The following is a 17,524-nucleotide window of genomic DNA, read 5'->3' as shown; positions in this document are numbered from 1 at the left end:
TTAGTTTTTTTTAATAGAGAAAATAAAGACTGATAAAAGGTGAAATTAGAAGAGTTTGGTGAATTTAGATGAAAGAATCTAAGTCTGAGAAAGGAGTGCAACTGGCTTTTATAATTTAGCAAGGCTGAAGAACAGGAGAAAATGAAATAGTCAGAGGAAGCGAACATAGGACAAGGACAAACAAGTTCAAGCTGGCCACTGAAATTTTTGCTGGAACTTAAAAAAAGGTATTAAAACATCATGGAAGCAGCCAATTGTCTCAATAAACCATGAAATAAAGATGCTTGACTCCAGTCAGAAGGCAGTAAAAATCAGAAGGCTTTATTTACAATTCATTCAGCCCTTTTATAACATGCTGCATTCAGAAGATGTTATTGGTCTACAGAACTGAGACTTCTCCCATTGGCTAAGTAACAGAAATAGCAAAACAAACAACACCTGTTGTTATGGGAAAGGAATACTGTTTACACAAGGTTGTTTTGGGAAAAACAGAACTGTTGAAAAGTCTCCCTTGGGAAGAGCTAGCAATTCCCAGGCTCAGAAAATATCGGGTCCACAGCCAATCCCATGCAGTTTGAGTTGAGGTGTCAAAAGTATACTGACTCTGCTCTTAGAAGGTTGGTTAGTAAGTTTATTAGAAAGAGCTGATGTTAGTTCCAGCTTCAAGGAACTGGAGGAATGCCCAGGATGGTTCCTCCAGTTCTGTATTTGAAATGACCTTAATCTGTGATGCTGGCAAATTGATGATAGTTACAGAGCAGTATCCACACAACTGCATAAAATAGTAACTGATACCACCAGAGACACCAGGCAATAGAGTTTTCTAGAAGCAGTTAGTACCAAGAATAATATCTCTACGAACTGATGAGTGTTACATTTACATTTCAGTGGATGAACATAAAGGCAACAGAAAACTACTTTCTAACCTCACATGTTAGATGAATGTAAAGGTAATTGTGTCTGTTAGGCAGGTGATAAGCAGCTGGATCAACCCATGAAAAATTGCTATTGATTTATGATTTTAACTATAGGGGTGAAAGTTCTTATTTGTAAAATGTCTGTTTGTATACAGAGCTGACAAATTATCCAAGTAACTAAAATGGCACATGGTAATAACATCTATTTAGCTATATGGATAACCTTTAATCACACATTTATTACTGAAAATGACTAAAATTATATTAATGCAAACTGACAAAAAGTAAATGTAACCTTTAGACAGATTGGGAGCACTGCTGTAAGCAGAGTCTTTTTATTTTGGCTTTTTCCACCACTAAGGTGCAAAGGGGAAAATAAGAATCAGTTTCTTATGAAAATAATATTTCTTCCATTATTTGTTGCGTACCAGAAGAAATACAACACAGGAGACATGATACAAGTAAAACCAGGTTCATTGGTCAGACATTTAGCAAAGACAGATGTAACAAATATGCAGTATTTTTAAAAATTATATGCAGGCATTATAAAGAATATTCCTAAAGAGTAAAACTATATTTTTTTGGAATTATAAAGAAAATATCTTACAGATATCATACTAGTGATGCTGAAAGAAATAATATTTTCAATCCTCTTTATTCTTAGAAGAATATTACAATATAAAATGTTGTGTAAGTTACTAGACAACTAAACCAATCCTTTGAAATTTTGATTTGTTAACAAAAGGATGAAATCACTTTTCTACTTATATATACTTTACATCCAGAACCTGAAGCCTCACAAGATATTAACATATTGAGTATTTTTATTTCATATATAATCTACACATTTCAATATTGAATTACTTCTGTTGCAATTACTTTGCAACAGAACTTTATGTCTAAGTCCAGTCCCAAAGGTCTGCCAACCAGGTAAACCATGAAGGGATGTACTAGCAGGCAGAGTTAGACTAAAACTCTGATCAGATCTAAAAACAAGTGCTCAGCCCACTTTGGAAATTCTACATGCACCTTCTTTGTTCTTTTGGGCTTTTCTATAACCCCTCTATTACTCACTGTCTGCATACTGAGGCAAGGACCAAATTCCCCATCTGCACCTATTACCATGCAGCTGATACTGCCACACCTGAATTGCAGACATTTTCCTAATGCTTGTGGCCTGTTTTGGGTAATTTTACCAATACTCATGAAAAACAAAAGCATACCCTTGAATTTCATATCATTGTTCCATTAAGCTGCCAAAAAGACCATCTTTCTCTCCACAAAATGGGTAGAGCAAAGCTGAAAGCAGACTGGATAAGTAGTGAAAGCTGTCTGTTACTTACTTATTGCAAATTTTTCCAATGCAAATGTGCCAAATACTGGAGAAGTGACTTCACAAATATTACAGATTCTCACACTGCATTGAAAAAAATGCAGGAGGCTTAGCTATATGCTTTTATCACTTGTAAATATTTAAGTGACCAATTAGTCTGTCACTTATAGCAGCACTGAGTTCATATCTAAGAACCTTTTAATAAAAGAATTCAACTGTGGAGATGGCTTGTTTGATTAAAAAAAAAAAAAAACAACCCAAAAAACCCTCTACCTACTGCCGTCCTCAAAGCACTTCAAATTTGAAAGTTGTAACACTTTAAAGTATTAAGACAGGGCAGTGATCCTCATCCTATGCATGGGACTGTCTAGTACTTTCTGTGAAGTCTGCAAAATTATGCAGAAACATGTTAAAGTTTATTTGGTTAAATAAAAGCACTAATTTTCTCTGCTGACTCTGCTGAAACAGCAGACAAGGGAAATGAAACCCAAATCTCAAGTAACTAGCTGAGCTTTACATTGGCAGATACAATTTTTTGAAAGTCCTTAGTTTTGATGAAAAGGTTACTGAACCATAAGAAAATTGAGTTCTTGGCTACCTATGCAAATCCCTCTCTGGGATGCTTCAACATCACTTGTTCAAAACAATAATTAAAATTCTTTCTTTCCCATGCCTTATAGATGCAGAATCCAGTTAGTTTTCACTAAAGCTCATGCCACTAAGTAATATTTTCCTCTTCGTGCCCATCTAAATCACCATGTTCCATGTTCAGAAATATTACATATACATAAAAGTCACCAGCTTTGCATTTGTTTTAGCTTTCTTTTCTCTAATTACACTAAATGAAATTTCGAGGGGTTCTCAGCTGAGTTATGCCGTCATTTGCTGACTCTCTTAACTTCTTTCTCTTTGAATATCTTAATCTAGGCTTAAAAGCTGATTGTAAAATTGAGATTTTATATTACTTGTTCAGTGCACCTTGGAAATAGTCCAATCAAAAAGCTAAATCTGTTCTCATTGCAAAACAGAGCTAATATGAAAAGCGAAGAAAGCGATTTATTTTTTTTTTTTATCCCTGAATATGAATCACATAAAATCTGTTCTAGACTTCACAAAATTAATTTTTCACAGTACAGAAATGCTAAAGCTCAGAGTTGAAAACAATAATTCTGCTTAAGAAAGCAATGAGTTTTGTGGCCATTTTAAAGAAGAACAGTATTTGCAAGTTAGCCTCAGGGCTGTCAGTGTCAAGAGCAGAGACAGATTTTTACTCCCCATCATGCAGCAAAACCTCTGCTCAAAGCCAGATCAATGAGTGCTGGCTGGCAGGTGTTTCTAACCTTCAAATGTTAAAAACTGTATCCAGATCCTAATGTGTTTTTCCGTTAAAAAAAAAAGTTTATAAAAAAAGCATGAAAAGACCTACTGATAAACAAAATTCTAAGAATCTCAATTTCAATGGTTTCTTGTGTTGAGAAATATAGTTCAAGACAACCTTGTGCGTGACAACTGGATAGTTTTGACTTCAATACAAAACAGCTTTGCTGTTAGGATGGACTAGAACAAAAGTGACCTGTATAGGAGAAAAACATTTTATCTGGTCTGTTTTCAACAAGAATGACATTCTACTCAGAGAATTTGAATAACAACGATACACTCTATGTCCCATGATGAACTATATCATGTCCAGTCCATAAGTGAAATAAACAGATGTAATCACACATTTTGTTACTCCATCAAGCTGGGAGTGGCAATTTTTAAACAGACATTACAAAGTATCACACCTATTTAAGAAAGGAGGAAAGGCTGGCTAGTTAAAAATGTGCTAATAATTCAAAACGAAAATAAGTAAATGCACTAGATTTTATTAAGGTTTCACAGAGCACAATTTCTTTCACAGAGTAAAAAGGAAAAGTAGATCTAATACATCTGGAATTCCACTGGGCATTTAACCCATTATCACATGACACTGCCAAGTTAATAGCTTCAAAAAGAAAGTGGGAAGCCGTACAAGATTTAAACACTGTGCATAAAAAGAGCCAGACAAGAGACAATTGGCAGTGTTAAACTGAAGCTGAGCAAGAGAGACACAACCCAGCATTTCCCAAAAGTCAGTCTTAGGGGAATACAGTTTTCCACAGAAGTATGCAAGACAATTCAGACAGTGTGAAAATGAGGCAAGATCAGTACCTGAAATGTATTAAAACAGCCCTTTAGTATCAGATAAGACTGGACCTCTTGACCTCTGTCTAAAATTAAATTCTACTAAGAATTGCACATGAAATGTCAGTGACACACACTAATAGTGGCCAAAATTTTCTGTCCTATTTTTCTAAAGTCACTGTTATCACCACTAAAGATAAGAAAAATTTTAATACATTTTTCTTCTGCAGCACTGTGAGCCCATAACACCTTTCCATGTCACAGGTAAAGACTGCCTTCTTGACATATTCTATGAAGTCCTCTTTACAGGAGTCGAAGCGCTTTCAAGAAGTCATACATAATTAAAATAGCCTGCACAAGAATCCAGGTTGCACTCCCTCCCCAGGTGACTCGCCTGTGTGCTAGGTCACTTTCAGGCAGCTGCAGGGCACAGCTGGAGACACTGACAAGAGCTGATCTCGGTGTGACAGCCAGCACCCTCACCTGCCTCTTCACAGGGCGAGCTGACCTGGTGCTGGGTGGAATCCAGAAATACCGGAGTGCATGAGTGAGCATATCATCAGCAGTAGGAGAAGATGATCAAGGATTCCCTGGTGTATCTACAGGAGGAAAGCCTCTCCTACAGCACATGGTGTTTGTACAAATGGTGGGTGGCCTGACTGCCTAGTTAATTCCTTTCCACTCCAACCCAAAACTTCCATGTTGCTGCTACTCAGCACCTGCACTCAAAGAAAAACACTTCTGAAAACCTTTAACATGAGTTACTTGGGGGGGAGGGGAGCGTAAGATATTTTTCAGAGTTATTATCTCCTCCTCCCAATCTCCTGCCTATTAGAATAACCATTAATGGAACCCATTGAAAGACCAAGCACACTGGAATCTCAAATAATATTTGTCCAGTGAATAAACATATTTATTGCGAACAATAATGGATCCTTTTATTTCTTCCTAAGCAGATTTTAGCTTCAGATTTTACTCAGACTAGTACAAGCTGAAGAAGGTAGATTACTATGCAAGTGAGACTATCCATCAAACATAAGATTAAAAATGTTGGTATATTAAGCAATTTGATTCCAAGTACATGAAGCAGGTATATTTTGCACATGCCAGTACTTAGATTCGACACATAGATTTAACTCTTGCAAACCCAGAGCCAATACTGCTTAGAAAAAGCAGGTGGTTTGTTCTGGCTTGTACATAGTGCTTGGCATTACTGTTGGTGTCCTCCTAACCAGGACATCATATGTAAGAAGGTCTGGCTGCATCCAGTCTCAAATTGCACTGCAGACAGGAAAAAGAGAAGGTGAGTGCAATCCCCACATTTGCTTTGAAACTGTGAAAGTATAACCTGGAATCATTGGGACAGCAGAAACAGAAGGCATTGATACCATCTTTTCAGGGCTGAGTTACATTTTCAGAAACATTTGAAGGGAAAGGATTCTTTCAACAACTTCTTCAGCCGAGGGCAATGTGATATAATATGTGGCATCACCTGAAAACCAACTGAAACTTATGACCAGAAGCCTGCTTTCTTGACAATTCACTTTTAGAGCTCTGACCAATACACGCATGTGGCAGACAGGGCAACCTTTCTCACAGCTGCAGAAGAACAATGTGCTAAGCAAAAGTGTGGCATCAGCTGAAGTGAAGGGCTATCTGACATAAAATGGGCACCTTCCCCTTTCCCCTTCAAGCCTTTCGTAAGTTTGCATTTGAACAAAGAATAAACTCTTACTTCTTGGAAAAAAAATTCCTTGTCAGTGTATAACTAGCTCAGGACACTTGACATAACTACTGTGTGTGGCAAACTCAGCTTTATGGGAGCAGCTGACTGCACAATTATTCTGTATTTTTCATCCTCTTCCACAAGGCTCAAGCTTTTCTGTTAATGCAAGTAAATTTGTAACATCTGCCCCATTATTCTATGAATGCCCTGACCTGAATGAGTCCATTAAAAGCTGGACCCTATGATGATTGGATTACACCCACTCTGAATTCAGCCTTCTTTCTCCATATCCCCCATTGCCCCAGTCCTATTTTACATCTTAAATTCCCCCAGCAGGAATCTCCAACAGTCGGATTCCGTATTGCTCCGCTGCAGTGTGTGTTACCTGTGTCTAACTTACTGTATCAGAGCCATCAGCCAAGAGTGACCACAGGTCAGATACTGCACTACTGCCACTACACTTTTCTGAGCCTATCACACTGACTTCAAGTGCATTTCCATTTCCTTCCTGCTCACTGACAAACTGAATGCTCTGCGCTGTAGTAGCCAAATAATATTCCCTTCCTTAGGAGTAAAAACTCCTTTATACATCTTAGGCAAACAGACTAGCCAGGGTCAGCACACCCTGTTGGTCCCACTCATGACGTGTACCAGCAGGTGATCCTCTTGACAGCCACATTCTTTGGCTATGGATGTCACAGGTTATTAGACTGTCAGACATTTATTTCCCCTACAAATTGGCTATGTCTATGTAGTAAGTTCTAGACATACTTCCAGCAGCAAAAATATTCTAATAATTCTATAAGACTAGAATATGGCCCAATCAGTAGCTAAGAGGTTTATTTTTGTTTTATTTATTTAATTAATTAATGAAGCCACCCTCACTCCTCACATCACAGTGTGAATCACATTTAAAATTAATTTAACCTTATAAATATTCCAGTCATAAAATTTTTTTTCTGTCCTCTGACTTCCATGTTTCAATTCTATTCCACCATTTTATCAATTTTCAGCTTTCAGGTTGTGAGTAATACTTTGATTTTTATACAAATGGATTACTGTATCCACAGCTGTCAGTACAATTATGGCCAAGAACTTTGTAGCCTGAACAAAACTACAGAAACATTTAAATAGAGCCTACTTAAATGAATAACCAATAAACCAATATTCCTGGTAAAAATAACATATTTTCAGGGAGACAGTTATTAAATATGTTTTTATTGTCCATTAAGTATGTACTTTGAAATAGTGACCTACTACATATAGACATATGTAGAATACAGATTAGGTACTGCAGCAGTAATTTTATGATGCTATTATGTACCAAAAATTCAATAAAGCAATATGTAAAAAGACATTTAAACAGAGTGAGCTATGTACTTCAGGACCAAATACAGATAACAGTAAATTTAGGAGACGTTACGTGTGTGAAGTAGAAGAGGTATATAGTGAAAACCAGAAACACATGCTAGAGGTTATTTCCCTTTCAGTGAGACAGACCCAAAATTAATGCATTTGGTGCTCCAAATGAAGTAAAAATGAGGCCTTGAATCTGAAAATCCTGCATTTCTATAGTATTCGTAACTAGACTCACCTAAGTGTCCAAGTCCAATATCCCTTACATCTGAACTGTTGTTTTGTAGCCGCTTGTGATACTACAGGAAATTAAGAAGTGGTCTTTTGTTGTTTGTGTACAGCATATCTATTCCCTAACATATATTGCCTCTCTTCAGCAATTCAAGGCAGCTGGGTGAAAATACCACATGAATTATATCAGTGTGGAGATGAGCATTTTGAGTATCATAATTTAACTGCGTAGATAACAGGACAAAGTGCAGCCTCAGCAAGTTTAGAGATGATGCAAAATTGTGAGAAGTGTTTGAGACAGCAGAGGATTATGTTGCCATTCAGAGAGGTCTCAACAGACTGAAGGAATCAGCTGACAGAAATGTCATGAAGTTTAACAAGGGGTTAGGGAGGAACAATCCCACCAGTGCAGGCTGGGGTCTAACCAGCTACAAAGAATCTTTGCAGAGAAGTCCTTTTGGGTAATAAGTAGTACATAAATCAACAGTGTGACCTTGCAGTAAAAGGTGGCCAAACGGGCCCAGAGCTGTACTAAGAAAAGCACTGCCAGTGAGCTGAGAGAGGTGATCCTTTCCATCTGCTCAGCATGGGTGAGGCCACACTTTGAGCACAGTGGGCAGTTCTGGGCTCCCCAGGACGTAAGATACAGAGACATGGAGTGAGTCCAGTGAGGGGCCACAAGGATGACAACTGCATTTCAGTCTCTGCTATGCAAAGAAAGGCTGAGAAAGCTGCAAAGGCTTCAAGAAGGAAAGGCTTGGAGGGATCCTATCAATCTGTGTAAGAACCTGATGGAAGGGAGTGAAGAAGAGCCAGGCCTCTCAGTGGTAGTGAGAGGACAAATGGCAATGAGCTGAAATTAAGACTGAAGAAAATCCACTTAAACATGAGGAAAATTGTTTTGCAGTTAGTGACTAGAACAGGTTGGTCAGAGAGGTTGTGGAGTCAACAGTTCAGATGTAAAGATGCAGTCTTGAGCAACTTACTCTAGGTTGACCCTGGTTTGAGCTGGCACCAGACACCTCCACAGATGCATTGCAATCTTGACTGTTCACTGATTTTACATCAGAATGTCAAAAAGATGGAGCATACTGGGATCTCAATGAGATTTTAAAAATACTTATGTTTTGTGAAGGAACAGGGATAAAATGAAACCAGTTTCTAGATTACCCTAAGACAATGTTACCAAGATCAGGTAAATTATAAACCAGAATTTAAAGCCAGGCATGTTGGAAACTGCAAAAAAATTGATTTAACAAAAAAGCTAAAAGATCATTGTCTTCAACCATTACATGCAACTTTGTGGCCATGTGCCCCACAGAGAAAGTATGAAGCCTCCTCCCCGGCTGTCTGCTATCACAATCAGACACCTAATTAAGAAGACTTTGTACAATTATTTTTCAAATTAATAGTATTTTGAAGACAACACAGATGCCTTTTTCAGAAGACAGAAAGTAATGTTCATATTTGCAAAAGAAAGTACAGCTACAAACAAATTTTTGTAAGAATCTTAGCAGAACCCCACTGTGCTGGAACTCAGGTTCTTTTCATTTCCAGAACTCAAATGGATCATTGCCCCATCATCTAACAGTCAGCTGGAAGAAACTGAGATTTGATTTAAAACTGAAAAGACATCTTGAAAATAAGAAATGTTTGCAGCTCCCAAAACCCCTTGCCAGCACATATCAACTTAGCTGGATCATAAGCAAGCATCGGAAATACCACTTCTATTTTCAGAACATCATGCATCCAGGATGAAAGCTGGGTTCCTCCCACATCTAAATTGCTCAGTAAATCTTATATTTCAAGAACAGTCTCATGATAAATGTCAATTTTGTGCTAACTTCATTCTGCAAATATTTAAATTGAAATGTGTACAGAAAACCCTCACCAGATACAGTTTCTTGAACTGAGGATGCACCTTGGCCAAGCAAGAAAAACATTTAATCCACGAGCTACAGGTTAGTATTCAATCCAGACTGAGTTGGGAAAATACGTTTTTGTATATCCTTAAGATGAGTTAAAAATAAAACTTTTCATACAAGTGGAATGATTAAATATGAAGGTATGTGATACTACAAAATAATTACAGTTAGAACTTGGGGAAAAATTAACAGACAGATGGTCTCCACTTACTCGGAAAAGTTAAAAAAAAATTATGATCATTCTAATCCCTGCACAGCAAACTATTTTTAAATTCCAGATTTTTGTGATGTATTAGAAAATAATCTGTTCAAATCAGATAGACATGGCAAATGAAAGCCTTGTCCAAATTTTCTGCCAATGCTGATTTCAGTTAATATTATTATTACTTGACACTTGAACTATTAGAAATCTTTTCTTTAATGAAAAGTGTGACACCAGTACTCCTTCTAATTAGAACAGGGATTGCTACTAAATAGCATCTTTTACATGAGTTATATCAGTATGGAAAAAAAATGCAACTCTGAAACAAACCCACTTATCATTCAAAAGAATCAAAATGTTCCATTATTGGGTTCTAAATCTCAGAACTGAATAAATATCTATCATGACTACACCTCTAAAACTGCCTGATTTTTTTATAGCTATGTTCTTTTAGTGCACTCAGCAGGGCACAGGCAGATGATAGGATAAGGATCTCTTTTTATTGTCTAAATTGGAATCCAAATTGGAAAGGCTGCATCCCCAGCTAGCTGGTGGTCTGTGGATTAAAATTGAGTGGGTAGTTTCAGTTCAATTTTTCCACAGACAAAACCAATAATAATTAAAGAAAGACAGCTTGGTTATCAGTCTTAGTGTAGTACAAGGCAGGCCAGAAGATGATCACTATCTCTATAATGTGATATTCTAACATGTATTCTTGAAAATAGGCTTACAAATTAGTACCTGAATATTCAGAGCATTTTAGTCTTTCCTGTACTTAATATCCTCTTTATGAAGTCAATATATTTCACTTGTTTCTGGATATTTGTAATTCATTAGGAGAAATCAGAGGCACTTACACCAAGTACCATCTATGCAAAATTCTGAGTTTGTAGCTGTATCAAGTAACAAAGGGCAAAATCTGAGCAGTACACAGTAAGCATTGCTGCTAGAAAGGCATCTCTAAGAAGTCTGGATAAACTTACTGAAAATGCAAATACTGACTTTCTCTCGCTTGCAAAATATTGTCAAATCATTGTGACAGTGCATGCACAGCTGTACATAAATGTTTAGTAATGATGATGAAGAAATGAAAGAATAAGGAGAGAATAAGTGGCTCCAGAGTTAACTTGACAGAAAAAAAGCTTCTTCTGCAGAGATCTATAGATAGTAAATAATATAACTGGTTATTGAAAGCTATTTTATTTTGAAAATATTTGAAGGCATTTTATAGTGTTATCATTATGAAAAGGCCAAAGAGAATTTTGGCTATAAAAATTCAAACTGCATAATCAAGTGGAGAATAATATACATAGATTGAAGGAACGTTTCTAAATGGAAACATCATGGGAATATATTTTGAATAGCATTACTTACTACCCAATGTTTCTTAAGCTCCAGCTGCAAAAATCTGTAATGTTTTTATTTAATAGCTGAAGCTATTGCATTTTACTTGCTCTACAGAACTCAGGTCTCTCCTTGGTTGTCATTTCTCAGAGTAAAAGATTAAGGTAAAAAATTAGTATTGGAAATAAATGTTTCAACAGGCAATTGTGGACAGAGTACGAATCTTGCATGATTCTTAAGTATAAACCTTATCAGCTAGAGAGAATAAACTGCTAGAAGATGACTGAAGTAGATGAAAATTTTGAAGGGAAGAAGCCAAACTCTGCCAGTGTTCAGAAGTGTTTCCTTAAAGCTACAGAAGAGTGAGATATATTCTCACTGTACAGGGTATTTACAAAAGTCACAGAATTGGCACTTAAAAATCTACATGCTGTTTGACAAAGGCCAAAGGCCATTCACTGGACAGTTAACAGCAAGCACACGGGGAAGGAAGTGAGCTGTTTTCTCCTGCTCCCCTCTCTGAATATTACATACTTTTAAATTACTCATTGTGAGTACCATATAACTTAATCAGGCTAATCACGATTGAGTGTTACAAAGTGCTGTGATGCAGTATTGTTCTTCCTTATGAGCACATTTACCAGGAAAAATGAAAGTGATTACATGTAGAGCTCCCAGCAATGTGAACTATATGCAAGCATAAAATTAAATACTTTAATTTTCATATTGTATTTTTGCTAGAACTGTAACATTGGCACATGCATTATCTACATGCTCCCAGTTTCTTAAGTGTTTTGAACAATTTCACATAAAAATAAGAATAGCACCTCATCCTGTAAAATTGGCAAAATTGTGAGGACATTTTTTTGATGCTGGACAAAATAATTTAATTGAAAAAGGAGCACAAAAAACGGTCTGAGCTTTATAATGTAAACGGTAACAACTGTTAATGTTGAATACAGCATCACTCATCAGACTCAGCAAAGAGATGCAAATCTTTGTGTTTACTGTTTGAGGGCATCATCCACCCTATCAGCAGGCTCCCAGAGGAGTTGCTTTTCATCTCTAGATCCTACACTGTGTGGTAATCCAAGCCATATGGCTCCTACCTACATTTCCTCAGCTGAACCCCTGAACAGGGCAATCAAGTAAGGAGAGCCTGCTTAGGCCTGTGAGCCCTTCACAGCTGAGTCTTAAGTGTAGCTCAGCCAGCAGTGAATACTGCTAGAGGTGGTAGGAGCTGCTGAACTCGCTTCTGTCTCTCTGTCAAGCCTGGTGTATAAAGGATGCTCTCCTGATACTGTGCCTGATGGTTAAAATCCAAAAAAGAAGAAAAGGCAAAATGCAACCTGTGTCCCCTTCCCCTCAGAACTGGGTATTGTCACAAACATTCTGAACATCCTGCACACCTGCAGGTATATTTAAAGCTACAGAAACAGATTTGTCTCAACTGAAAAGTAATCCTGACGTTGCTCTGATTCAAATGTGAGGATCTAATTAATATATTATACAATTCAAACTATTTGACAATTTGAATAATGGAAAAGAGAAGATTGTGGGTTTTTAATGGAAACAAAAATTTCATACAGAAAATCCTACATTCAGTCAATAGGTTAATTTATTCCAGAATCTTATAAAAAGAATGGTGAATTATTTAGAACAGATAGCAAATGCAACACCTAACAAAGCATGTGAAGGGCAATTACAACAATTCCAATACCCATTCATTTGCCCATAACCTCAAATGCTGATTCCAAAACCCTTCTGTCTCAATGAATTTAAAAAAAGGTCAAGGTTAATCTCTTGCACAATTTACACTTAGAAAATGATGAGATTCAGAATGAAATTTAAGTCACACAGTCTAGTTAGTAACTTATATTCAAGCCTGTATTTCTGATAAGAGAATTAATTGTAAACAAACTGAGTGGCTGGACTATGCATGAACATTCAGGTACTATTAGATAGTCTTGCTTGTTTTCAAAAATACACTGAATACTAGACTATGTAGCTACTTTGTTCATATCACTTGTAGTCCAGTTATCAGACTACATATTGGTTCAAAATGCAAATTGCTTTAGAGAACTCTTGCCAAAAAAAAAAAAATGTGTATCATTCTAAGCATAATTTTGTAAATAAATCATGCCTGACTAATAACCATGGAAGCTGAAATTCTGTTGAGGGTTTCTACAGCAAGAGTCAGAAGAAAACAACTTTATGAAAGTATTTTTATATTTTTTGCTTTAGTCTAACTAATTATTCTTCCACTTGCTGCATCAATTGTTAGGACTATTAAGGTATTTTCTCTTTGCAGTGACCAAGAGCTGCTTCCAAATGTCAGTCAATAACAGTTTACCAAGAATAGATATTATCAAACCAATTTGATTGCCTTCCTAGATCTAAAGTTTCACTTTTTAAAATTAATGGTAGATACAGTTTACACAATACTATTCTGCATAATATTTTCAGAGAAAAAAATAGGACTGAGCAGAATCAAAGCACTTGTAAAGAAATGGCTGACTTCTTCTGTAGGAAATGGGGACAGTATGTAGTACAGATAACACTATTTTCACTGATGAGCTGGAAGAAAATAGTACAATGATTTTATAAAGCTTGCTGATGACTGGGATTGGGAACATTATCAGATGTGAAGGAAACAAGTGGAAAGACAAATTGTGATTACTTTCCTAGGTAAAAATGTGTTTTATTACGGTCAAAAGGAGAGCAATTCATTTAACAGTAAGGAATCCTGCTTTTTTCCCAAAGAATGGAGAATGCATCTTGGAAAAACAGTTAAAGAGGGTTTTTGGTGTCATGGTTAAACATCTATCTAGTTATGCCATATGCTGTAGCAGGAAGAGCAAATTTAAAAACCTTGGATGTAAAAAGAGCATAAAAACAGTGGAGAAAATTCTATTTTGGTTAAAGGCTTCCAGAAATATTTTTGATATTTAAATATTGCTTAGAGAGATCAAATTCAAAAGGGGTCATTGAAAGAAACTGAAGAAAAAAGGGAAGAATAATACAAATGAAACTGATGAAAATGCCTCTGTATGCCCCTGTATGATCTATATGATTAAAAGACTTTGTTTGATCAATTAATCAAGAAAATTGAGAGAGTTTCTGATTACAATATATGAAATTTTCTCTCAGTCATAGCATTAGGGTTTTCTCCTGGTACAGAAAGCAGACCAGGAGAGCATTACAATAGCAAACTCTTTCTTTGAATAATCAAATACAAATATTCATGAAGGTACATAACCACTAGAGCTGACAAACTACTAAGGACACTTATAAACTCTCCATCCCTTAATGCCTATAAACAAAGAGTTCACATTTCTCTGAAAATTATGTGAGGTAAACACATGTTATTCAAGTACATATAAGGTGGCTGAAATTAAATGGCCTAAGGTAAATGAGAGGTCAGATCTGAACACTCCCAGGATCATTTCTGTCCATGATACTTCTAAAGACTGCACCCAATTTTTATCTCCATAATGGCAAAAGTAGTGAAATCCATACACAGAAGTTAGTGATTATGTTGAAAACCAGAAAACCAAGGGCAAAAGTTAGACACAGTTTTAACTATTGATATTTAGTAAGTAGATTCTTGAACTCCAGCAGCATCCAAAATGTCCTGATGGCCTAGACTTCACATTCAACTTGTCCAGCATCTCCTCTACCCTATCAGAAAAACCAACAGCATGAAACTCTGTCTTTAGAATCAACTGCATAAGAAAGCCAATTAGTGTGTATGGCATAGTTCCCAAGTGCTCTAGGAATGCCAAAACAAGCTAGACTTAGTTTATATGAAAAGCCAGTTTCTGCTCTACAAAGTATCCAAATAATATGATGGTGAGTGAAGGAGGAGGCAAGAGGTAGAAGAAAAATGGGTGTCATGAAGTGGCCTTTCCTATGTCCCATGGGCTGTCTTTCAGTTCCGACAGCCTTCCAGTTCTCATTACCAACCTGTTCTGTAACCATCAGAGAATGCTTTCAGTTTTATTCAGTGACTGTGACAGAGTATATACCTAACTTTTGTAGCCCCCTCACAAACAAAGCAGATACCTGATCCGACAACTAGGTGAGCTGAAAATTGACCTTGGACCTTAGCAGTCACCTTGTCCTATTCTTCTGCAAAGAGTCTGACACAAATATTTTTAAGGACAAAAGTGCAACAATGCATATGTCAGAATCATTTAGGTCTTATATGTACTTGCTTAAAGAGCTTCAGACTATTTACAGCAAGTTTTTTTAATTCTCAGCCAGATACAGAATGAATAAATGTTTTCAACTGCCATAGGTAATTATGAATTGATGGGAAATCAGGAAATAATGAGCAAATGAGGTTCTGAAATTTATAGCTGCAGATTAAGTGTTTTTTCTTTATTTCTGATTTCACCTAAAGCATTATTATAATCACAAACACACACGTATGCTTTTCCATGTAGCTCATGAAATTGGCTGGATGATTACAAAGACATAAAGATGAAGTGCACTACAACGGATTATTCTAACACTTGATTGGTTTCAGATAGCTGCAGGGCTTTGACAGCTGATACTTGGCAGATGTGCTTCCATTTTAATACTGTTTATCTCCAAGTGATCTACTTCAAGGCATTTGATCTTTTATTTGGAATGTGTGATTGTCTTCAGCAGGATCAGGCTAACCCTATGTAACCACTGGCCAGTATGCACTGAACTAGAACTGTTAACTGTGCAAAAACCTGTACATTTAGCTTGTAAAACCTTAGAAACAGGATTCATCAGGATAATTAATCTTGTGACATCTCACTCAAAAGCTAAGGCTTAATTTTTTTTAAGCTTTCTCTTTGTTCATGCTAGAGATTTGTGTGCAATCACACGAGCATTCTTCCTTTTGATGTTCTTTCTGTGAAAGCTACTACTAACTTGGTGGTTATACCTCTTCTCAATGTAGAAAAAACTGCTGGGAGAAGGAAATTACCATTCCTTCTCATCAGCCTTCTGCTCTCTAAAACAACTAAAATAATTTCTTAGTTAATTTATTCTTACAACCCACAGAAAGTTAGGTGTACTTGCAGGTAATGGGAACAGCTCTTGTTGTCCTGGATTTCAATAAAAGATGTGGCTGTCTAAGTTACAGTTCCCTATTTCCCCCTGCTAAGGTTCACAATACCACTGGGATATTGTCAAAACAGAAGTACTCAAGTATGACATTTGTGTGTGTTGCCACCAGCACAACAGCAGTGATGTGTAAGAAAGACCATATCCAGAGCTCCATGGGTGCTGATTACAAAAACAAAACCCACAAACCTTTTGAACAGAAGGTTTGTAACTTTAAAAAAAGCCCACCAAACCTGACGGATACTTTCACCTCTCTGTGCCATTCTTATTGAATAACCTTGAACAATTTCAGTCACACAAACTGTATTCTCACCTTCTCATAACAAAAGACCCACTGCTTTTTTTAATGCCAATGAGCAGAGAAATGACAAGACATCTTTTCATTTATGTTATTGCCTATGTTTACCTCAAAAAAAAAAAATCACTCTTAGAAAATGTGGCATGTAGTGGTGATAGAGGGAAAAAATAAAAATAAAAGCTTTATGTTTTAAAGGCTGATATCTCAGTCCCTGAAACTACAGTACAGAAAAGTCCTGGAAGCACAGATGGAAATGCAGGTACCTCCCCAGCTGTCAGAATAATGTTCTTTGACCTCTTTCCACTCTAATGAATCTTCAGTTTTGTGCACAGTAGAACAGCCATGATAGGAAGTATAAAAATACATCTCAGACAAAATAATTTATATTTCTTGTCATTAGAAAATTCTCCTTGTTGTTTGGGGAAATGAATTGAACTTAGTTTACATAAATTTTCTACCTAGAATATCAAACACCTTTTCTGGTAGCCTTTTGGACATTAGTAGAAGAAACCTGGAACAATTTTTATATACCAGAGAAGATTTAGGCCAGCATGCCTTAGGTGGACAGAGCTGACCTCCTGAAGCTTGCAGTGATGGACTGAAAATGTGATCAGATGTATACAGCTGTGCTCTAATATGCTGTGGATTCAGGTGGTGCCACATTCAGTATGCTGGTTGTTTCACATCACACTGACAAGCTCTTAACCTCATGTGGTTTTGCCCACAGTAACACTAAATTAAAGACAAGTTGTGTCCACAGCAGCCAGCATTTAAACTCTTCGGTGCACAGTGCACTTGAGAAAAAACTCCAGGCGTAACAAAGGATGCTCAGCAAATGTCTGAGACAGCAGTAATTTCACTGCTCTGTGCATCTACCTGTCCAAACCACAAATGCCAGAGATGAGCTCACAGAGCCTTACACACCT

The 17,524-nt window shown here is 36.7% G+C and overlaps 1 protein-coding gene across 3 annotated transcripts in view; it reads right to left on the bottom strand.

Moving 5' to 3' along the window:
* The window catches only part of CTNND2 (catenin delta 2), a 633,671-nt gene that overhangs the window by 310,974 nt on the left and 305,173 nt on the right, over positions 1–17,524 (bottom strand). The window lies entirely within an intron of this gene.

Source organism: Sylvia atricapilla, chromosome 1 (genome assembly GCF_009819655.1).
Source record: "Sylvia atricapilla isolate bSylAtr1 chromosome 1, bSylAtr1.pri, whole genome shotgun sequence".
Taxonomy (NCBI): Eukaryota; Metazoa; Chordata; class Aves; order Passeriformes; family Sylviidae; genus Sylvia; species Sylvia atricapilla.
Note: the sequence above shows the minus strand (reverse complement) of the source record. Positions and strands in the feature narration are given on the sequence as shown.